This window comes from Cydia pomonella, chromosome 5, assembly GCF_033807575.1.
Source record: "Cydia pomonella isolate Wapato2018A chromosome 5, ilCydPomo1, whole genome shotgun sequence".
NCBI lineage: Eukaryota > Metazoa > Arthropoda > Insecta > Lepidoptera > Tortricidae > Cydia > Cydia pomonella.
The window spans coordinates 2353609-2362169 of record NC_084707.1 but is presented as its reverse complement, the minus strand read 5'-3'; the positions used below and the strand labels follow the sequence as shown (position 1 = coordinate 2362169).

The 8561-nt window shown below is 38.6% G+C and overlaps 1 long non-coding RNA gene across 1 annotated transcript in view; it reads right to left on the bottom strand.

The window, feature by feature from the left end:
- LOC133518415 (uncharacterized) overlaps positions 1-8561 on the bottom strand; it is a 166220-nt gene that overhangs the window by 4821 nt on the left and 152838 nt on the right. The gene's annotated exons all lie outside the window — the stretch shown is intronic.

Genomic DNA, 8561 nt, shown 5'->3' with positions numbered 1-8561 from the left:
GGCAATTTCCTTGTTCTTCCATACATTTAGGACAGACTTATATAATGTGACGTCACAGCACATTATAATTTTGTTAGAGGCGTTTCAATCGTCGAGTGCGAGAGTCAGACTTTAACTCTCATTTCTGACCTTTGTGTTGCTTAAATGCCACGAGTCCCATATAGACATTTGATCCTCGGGAAAATCAAGATCGTTTGACATTATTTACAAAAAACTGTCAAGTAGCCAATTTTCAATGAGCACATGTATTATTATATATCGACATCTTTTTTATCGATATCAAATCCCTAGAATGTTCTAGAGTTGTCACAGGTTTGCTCATTTCACATTGTACACATTACATATTTTCATATACCCCGACGATACAACCATAGAGCAGCCACGTGACTATTTTCATACATTATACTCGTACAAGATTTTCACTTCTCATGCTCTGAAAGTGGGTCATTGTTGTTCTATGAAGTGTGCACAAAGTGATACGTTTCTGCACAAGAGCATTTTACATTCCAAGTACTTTTTTTTTTAATTTAAGCAACTAAAATTTGGTTTTAAAAGGATTTGTTGGACAATTTAATTTACATTCTGATATTATCACAACGCCCCAACTCCCCATACCATAAATAACGATACAGTTACCTAAATTGTTAATTAGAAGTAGGTACTACGTAAGTTTATATATCTTAATAGTCATGTTTTTTTAACACACGTGTACTTCACTTTCCTTACAGTGTTTAACTAGGGTCAGTCGGGTCATACATAGTACAGTCAGCGTCAAATATTTTGTAGCAACCAAAGTAGCCAAATAGTTCGGTACACCATATATTTAGTATGGTGTACCAAACTATTTGGACACGATGACTGCTACAAAGTATTTGACGCTGACTGTACATAGAATGCTCACTCCATAAATCAGTTTTGTTACCAAAACGCTTATTACGTTCGTAGTCGACATCTAGAATCGAGTAGCGGAATTATCAGTACCGCTACTTAACACTAGATGTCTCAAGTGTCGCGGCTGTCGAAAATTGCAGGAGTTGAAAATAGAGTTCCGGTTAGTCCGGTTATAATATTAGCTGAAAATTGTTGAGCATTACAGTTTTCGTTCGTCGCGACATCTATTGTAAGTACCGATAATTCTGCTATTCGATGCTAGATGTCGACTAGGTATGAAGAAATTTCAAAGTGGAAAAATTACTGTCTTGGGTGAGACTTGAACTCACGGCCTCTGGAGTTCAAGTCTCACCAAAGACAGTAATTTTTCCACATTTAAATTTATTCTAAGATTAATAGCATCGTTCGCAGACGTTTCTGCTTGTTAATTTTTTTTTTAAATATTTAGGTACGAAGATATCTAATAAGTGTTTTGGTAACAAAACTGATGTATGGAGTGAGCACTCTATCTTACTTATTTCTCTATGCTCGGGTGAAAACTATTTCATCCCTTGCTTAACAACTGTTTGTCGTTTTCTATCAACGATTTATCATCTTGGCTAGCCCCCCAATACACATTTTCTCTCACTATAGGTACGATCGGGGACATTGGCGGTGAACTAGTTCAGAAAATGTTTGCCTCCATCCTTACGAACGAGCTAAACTCCGCCTCCCAAAGAGATAACCAATTACGATGCATTTGGAATTATTTATCTTAATAATGAAAAGGGTAAAAGCAGGTAATGAGACAAGCAATAGCGAAATGAAAATTTTATTAGTTGTTGTTTAAGCTAAACATCGCCTCTTCATAAAGATAACCAATTAGGATGCATTTATGATTCCTTATGAAGACATGAAGAGCTGCAACATTGACCCGTTTCTGTGGGAGAAGCAGGCGGCCGACCGCCCTGTGTGGAGATCTTTCGTAGTTAAGCAAAAAAATGATTTTGAATCCCGTCGAGTTGTGGAACTCGATGTCAGACGGGATGAGCTGAAAGCCCGCCCACCAGCGGCTATTGCGTACAATTACGTGAATGGTGTGATGTCTTGCCCGTCGTGTGCACGGGTCGTCGCAAATAAAATCGGCTACGCGAGCCACTTGCGAGCACACGAACGTATTCGACGGAGCTGAAACAGTCGCCGTGGTCGAAACCGGCCGGGAGAGTATATAGATTCCTTATCTTAGTTTGCAAATACAAAGACAATGGACGACAATAAACTGAGCTGACCTTTTTTTTTCGACACTCACTTTTTTAAAGTGTCATACTATTGGTTGTGACTTTTGTGTTATATTCTCACCGCCTGCAAAGCCTGTCCAGGCGGCGTATCATGGTTCCATTTTTATCACTTGCCACTATGCCCGTCACTTTCGCGCTTACATACTTGTTAGAACGTGACAGGTATGGTGACAAATGATAAAGAGCCGACCATCTTAGCTCTACAGTAGGGCTAAGATGGTCGGCTCTTTATCATTTGTCACGATGCCTGTCACGTTCTAACAAGTATGTAGGTGCGAAAGTGACAGGCATACTGACAAGTGATAAAAATGGAACCATGTTGCCACCGCAGATGGACGAAAAAAAAATCACCGCCTGCAAGACCTTCTGAGAATCTTTTAAACGATTTTCGCCCTTAAGGTGGTACACCGCGAATGTCCCAGAATCCCCGATGTATATACATATTAGAATTTCTAAATGATTGAGACAGAAGATACACGCACGGTCTCATAGGCAGGGTCACCCACTAGGCCAGACCGGTCGTTAATGCTTCGGTTGAGAGCCATAGGGAGCGTGCATGAACTGGAGGAGGCAGCACAGGAGCCGTCAGATTTTTGGCGCGAGGCGTAAATGTGATGTTCCGATGTAGCCCACAAGATGGCAGAACCTACTATGTACAAGAAAACAAGTGACGTGTAAATGTACATGTTTATGGTTCCGATTCAGGCCACAAGATGGCAGACCCTCCAACGCGCACGGTCCCTATAGCTTTTTCAATTTAGCTTTTAGCGCCACTGAGTGGCACTGCCTCAATGAAGACTGTAGCGCAATAGTTGTACCAAGATAGATACATACACTTAATCATAACTCTGGTAAGATACATCTGTTTAATTTAAACTGAAATCCGCTGATCTGCTGGAACATCGGAAATAGTCCAGTTGGCCGGCAGCCAGCCGATTACATTGATGGAGGACTGAATGAAACTCGTGTTATTGAGGAGTTATTCTTAGGTTTGTATGTCAGTAACATGAACGAGAGAAATATAAAGACTATTCTCATATTTGTACATTCGGCCCGATTCGTAGAATGAGATACGATAACGATAAGTTCTTGATTATTAGGCCGATTGACCGGAAAGCAATTCCCATTTGGAAATAGCGTTACGGACCCTAATTTGAATTGATAAAACAGAATCGATCTCAGAGTTCAGGTGCAGAACCAGTAATGGACGGTAAAATAGTATATTATATTATTAACTCAACCGCACTTGACACAGCGTTGCAAAAATCATCCGTCAGGGATGCAGTGACCATTGATAAATAGTATAGTATACAATTGTGATATAGTAGAGAGCTTTTCAGTCGAGTACCGTCTGCGTGTGTAGGCAAGTAAGGTACGATATTGAAAAGCTTGATTATATCACTATTGTAAATAATAGGTACTTTCTTTTACTATAAAACCTAAATAATTAATGAAAATTGGTAAGTATCTCAATAGACAATAATGTAGCACAAAATACATAAACGCGCAACCCCACGTATTGAAATGAATCTTATAGTTGAGTGGGCTACATGAAAAGTACGCAATTACAGTTTGGTATATAAGATTTATTTTAATAAGAAATCTTAATTTAATCATTACAGTCAACGAGTAGAAAAACGTATTTTTAAGCACCCAACAGCTGCTCAGACGATAATTCTGACCGCAAAAGTAAACAAGGATCACTTCGCTAAAAGTGTAGACATTGTGTAATTTGGCAGCGGATCAGAGGAGTCAGGATCAGTGGGCCGTTTTATGCGTGTATGAGGGCATATATTATATCACGCTATACCAAGAGATTCATTGATTTAGATGTTTAAACTAATAGAGATACCACGAACATTCGGCAATTATTCGGTATTCGGTCGAATATTGCGTACCGGCCTAATACCGAATACCTATTACACCTACTTATGAAGAAAAAAATCACAATTAAAGTGTACCGTAATATTGAATATTCAAAATTTATTCTCGGGAAGTTGATATAAATGAAGAATTTTTGGGACATATGTTGTTTGCAATTGTTTTTTTTTTTAAATCACAGTACAGTCAGCGTCAAATAGTTTGTACCAACCAAAGTAGCCAAATAGTTTGGTACATCATATAGGTATTTAGTATGGTGTACCGAACTATTTGGCCACTTAAGAACAACAAAACTGAAATTAAGATTTAATAACTAAGGCAAACATTGTCCTTTTTAGGGTTCCGTAGCCAAATGGCAAAAAACGGAACCCTTATAGATTCGTCATGTCCGTCTGTCTGTCCGATTCTGTCACAGCCACTTTTTTCCGAAACTATAAAAGCTATACTGTTCAAACTTGGTAAGTAGATGTATTCTATGAACCGCATTATGATGTTTACACAAAAATAGAAAAAAAAAACAATAAATTTTGGGGGTTCCCCATACTTAGAACTGAAACTCAAAAAATCTTTTTTCATCAAACCCATACGTGTGGGGTATCTATAGATAGGTCTTTAAAAATGATATTGAGGTTTCTAATATCATTTTTTTCTAAACTGAATAGTTTGCGCGAGAGACACTTCCAAAGTGGTAAAAAGTGTGTCCCCCCCCCCGTAACTTCTAAAATAACAGAATGAAAAATCTAAAAAAAATATATGATATACATTCCCATGCAAACTTCCACCGAAAATTGGTTTGAACGAGATCTAGTAAGTAGTTTTTTTTTAATACGTCATAAAAAAAATTAAAAAAAATTTTTTTCATCAAACCCATACGTGTGGGGTATCTATGGATAGGTCTTCAAAAATGATATTTAGGTTTCTAATATCATTTTTTTCTAAACTGAATAGTTTGCGCGAGAGACACTTCCAAAGTGAAAAAATGTGTGTCCCCCCCCCTGTAACTTCTAAAATAACAGAATGAAAAATCTAAAAAATATATATGATATACATTACCATGCAAACTTCCACCGAAAATTGGTTTGAACGAGATCTAGTGAGTAGTTTTTTTTTAATACGTCATAAAATTTAAAAAAAATTTTTTTCATAAAACCCATACGTGTGGGGTATCTATGGATAGGTCTTCAAAAATGATATTTAGGTTATTAATATATTTTTTTTCGAAACTGAATATTTTGCGCGAGAGACACTTCCAAAGTAGTAAAATGTTGAACAAGATCTAGTAAGTAGATTTTTTTAATACGTCTTAAATGGTACGGAACCCTTCATGCGCGAGTCCGACTCGCACTTGGCCGCTTTTTATGCGTTGTTTGTTTTATTAATAAATGTGACTCAAAACGTACACATTTCATCTAATATTCGGCCGCCGAATATGTCCGAATACCGAATATATATGCAGAATGTGGCCGATGTATTCGGTATCCGGCAAAACCACTAATCGTGGGATCTCTAGTTTGAACGTTACTACATATATAACGCTCAATCGTAAACCTTAAATGCACGAATTTAATATTAAAGTTTAAACTGTATAAAGACCGCGAGCCAGGAACAGATTTCCATAACCAATCGCGTACATAACGGCTAGGTATGATGAACCCTTGTAGACGTCAGCTGCCGCTCCGGTGGTGGGTTGAGGAATGGCAGCCACCGAAACATGTAAAACAAAAAAAAATTGTCATCGCCTCCCGTTTGATACTTTGTCAAATGATAGTTCAGAAGGTCTAGTGTAACTTTGATCGACATCATAACGTGACGAACGCGTTTGCGTTAAGTCTCATTTTGTATAGGATTTTGAGTTTCCAAAACGTCCCGCTTGGCGCGCTCTTTCGAAATCCAATACAAAATGAGACTAAACGCAAACGCGTACGTCACGTTCGGAAATCGAATTTATTTACACTAGGGGTACAGATGCTATTGTTCATTTAAAAAATCGTTAGCCGGTTATATCGCGGTGGTAAGACCATCAGCTGGTCGCATGAACATATAAAAAATAAGCGCTATACTTTTTTATGAAACTTTGCATGTAGCATTTCATCAGGCGTTAACGCCTGGAAAGCCATCAACGGATTACGCATACTTTACCGCACATAAAGTGGTAAGGCGCATATTTTTTACATGTTCGTTTTACACCTGGGGGGCGTCCACAAATTACGTAACGCAAAATTCCTAATTTTTGACCCCCCCTCCCCTCATGTAACAGGACCGTCACGCTTATCTGGGAGACCCCCCCCCTTCAATTCCGTTACGTAAGAATAGAATAGAATAGAAATCATTAAACTGTGGTTTCAAGGAATCAAGAAATTTAATCATCTATGAACGGGTTTTGGTTCCATTTCTTAATTCATTCTATTAAAGGTCTCACAATCGGTATCGGCTTCGGCGGCGATCCCATCTTCTGTGGCTAATATTTTATAATAATACATAGAAAAGCATTTTTTTTTTATGTATTATTATATAATCGTGCGTGACGTAACGCAAACCTTGACCCCCCCCCCCCTCCCCCCTCCCCAACGTAACAGGACCGTAACGCTTGGCCTGACCCTCCCCCCCTCCCTCCAATTTGCATTACGTAATTTCCACCGCGATACAACCGGCTGACAGTTTTTTAAATTTAAAACAGCATCTAAACTATCATCTGATAAAGTATCAGCCGGGAGGCGATGACTGACGAAATATGCTCCTGGCCCGCGGTCTATAATAGCATGCGCTTGTGGTTAAAATTTGTGAACTAAGCGGCTACCACGAGTTGTCATTTGACATTTACATTAGCGACTGCATGAACTCGATCGCATTTCCTCTCTATCACACCGATCCGAGCGAGGACTGTGATCGAGTTCACGCAGTCGCCTGCGTAAAGTTAAAGATAGTTTTTTAGGGTTCCGTACCCAAAGGGTTTAAACGGGACCCTATTACTAAGACTCCATGTACCTCATGAACCGTAATAGCTAGACACTTGAAATTTTCACAGATGATGTATTTCTGTTGCCGCTATAACAACAAATACTAAAAACAGAATAAAATAAATATTTAAGTGGGGCTCCCATACAACAAATATAATTTTTTTGCCATTTTTATAAATAATGGTACGGAACCCTTCGTGCGCGACACTTGCCTGGTTTTTTTAGTAGAAATTGTCATCCTGATAGGCGATTTTATTAAGATGTCTACCGTAGCACATGGACACCTGTAATGTCAGAGGGGTTGCAAGTGCGGTTCCGATTTAAGACGGGAGTCTTTTCTTGCGACAGTTCATTCCACAGGTTAGCTATGCGAGGCAGGTGTCTGGAGAAACAGCACGCATAAGTTACCTAACCTACTTATCTACCTACAGTTTCAGTTTTCGATTGGCTTTGGTGGCAAAATACAGGTATCTATACGGTGGTCATCACTCATCAATGCTACAGATGGTACAACCCGGTCAGAAATTGATAATAAATGCCTTAGCCGGGGCAATTAGCCACTTTCCGTGTTTAGCAGTGACACTATGTTTTACTGCGACATAAACGCATATTGCTTGTGTCAGCGCAACCCAAGGTGTATTGGGAGCGTGCACGACTGTCACGCAACCTAGTGTCCGCAAGACTAGGGGAAAACGTCAATTCACTACATCTTATAAAACTACTCCAAAACTAAAAACTATCTATCATCTATCAATAGAGTGATTCTTGAGGAAGGCTTAGGTATATAACTTGTTAAGGTTTTGTGTAAATTGTTTGAAATATAACGATGTTGTCGGAAAAAATCACGATGGCTAGGAGCTTTAATCGAAAACGCTGCCTATACCGTTTGAGCTATAACAACACAATGTATGGTGGGGTTGTTTCCCATTCATAGGTCTACAAAAAAGTCCGCGATGTTAAATGTCTATCTTTTAAGGATAAGTTACTATATCCATTCTTAACTTCTAGAAAAAGATCACGTAATATGTGGCATTTGCAAAGCTATTTACATGGATACATTATTAACAATTATCAAAATAAATACGTTAGTTATATTAAGCATTTCATACAGATTACATTGGTCCCTTACACCATACAATTTAAATGAATATTTCAGGAGTAATCGTAAATCAAAGTTTCATTTCGAGCCATATAATTGTACGAAATGTTAAAGACGCTATCCGCAGTTAGTTCAAATTTTTACCACCTTATGCGCTGGGATCGCTTTATTTACCCCCACCGTGCACTTCGCACGGTCCCAATATATATAGGCAGGTTTTAATGAATATACGTTCTTATATTATCACACATAAGTTCTTTCACTACTACTCCCTGTCCGTGCTCGAAACAAATATGAACAAGATTGCTCTTGTTTGATGGCGAATTGGCAATCTAGACCAGCGAACCACGGAACTAACTTTTAAGAAAGGAGAAAAATCTGCTAAAACTACAAAAGAAGGGAAGAACTAACGCAGTCAGATCAATCACACGCTAGACCCCAACCAACCCGATCACA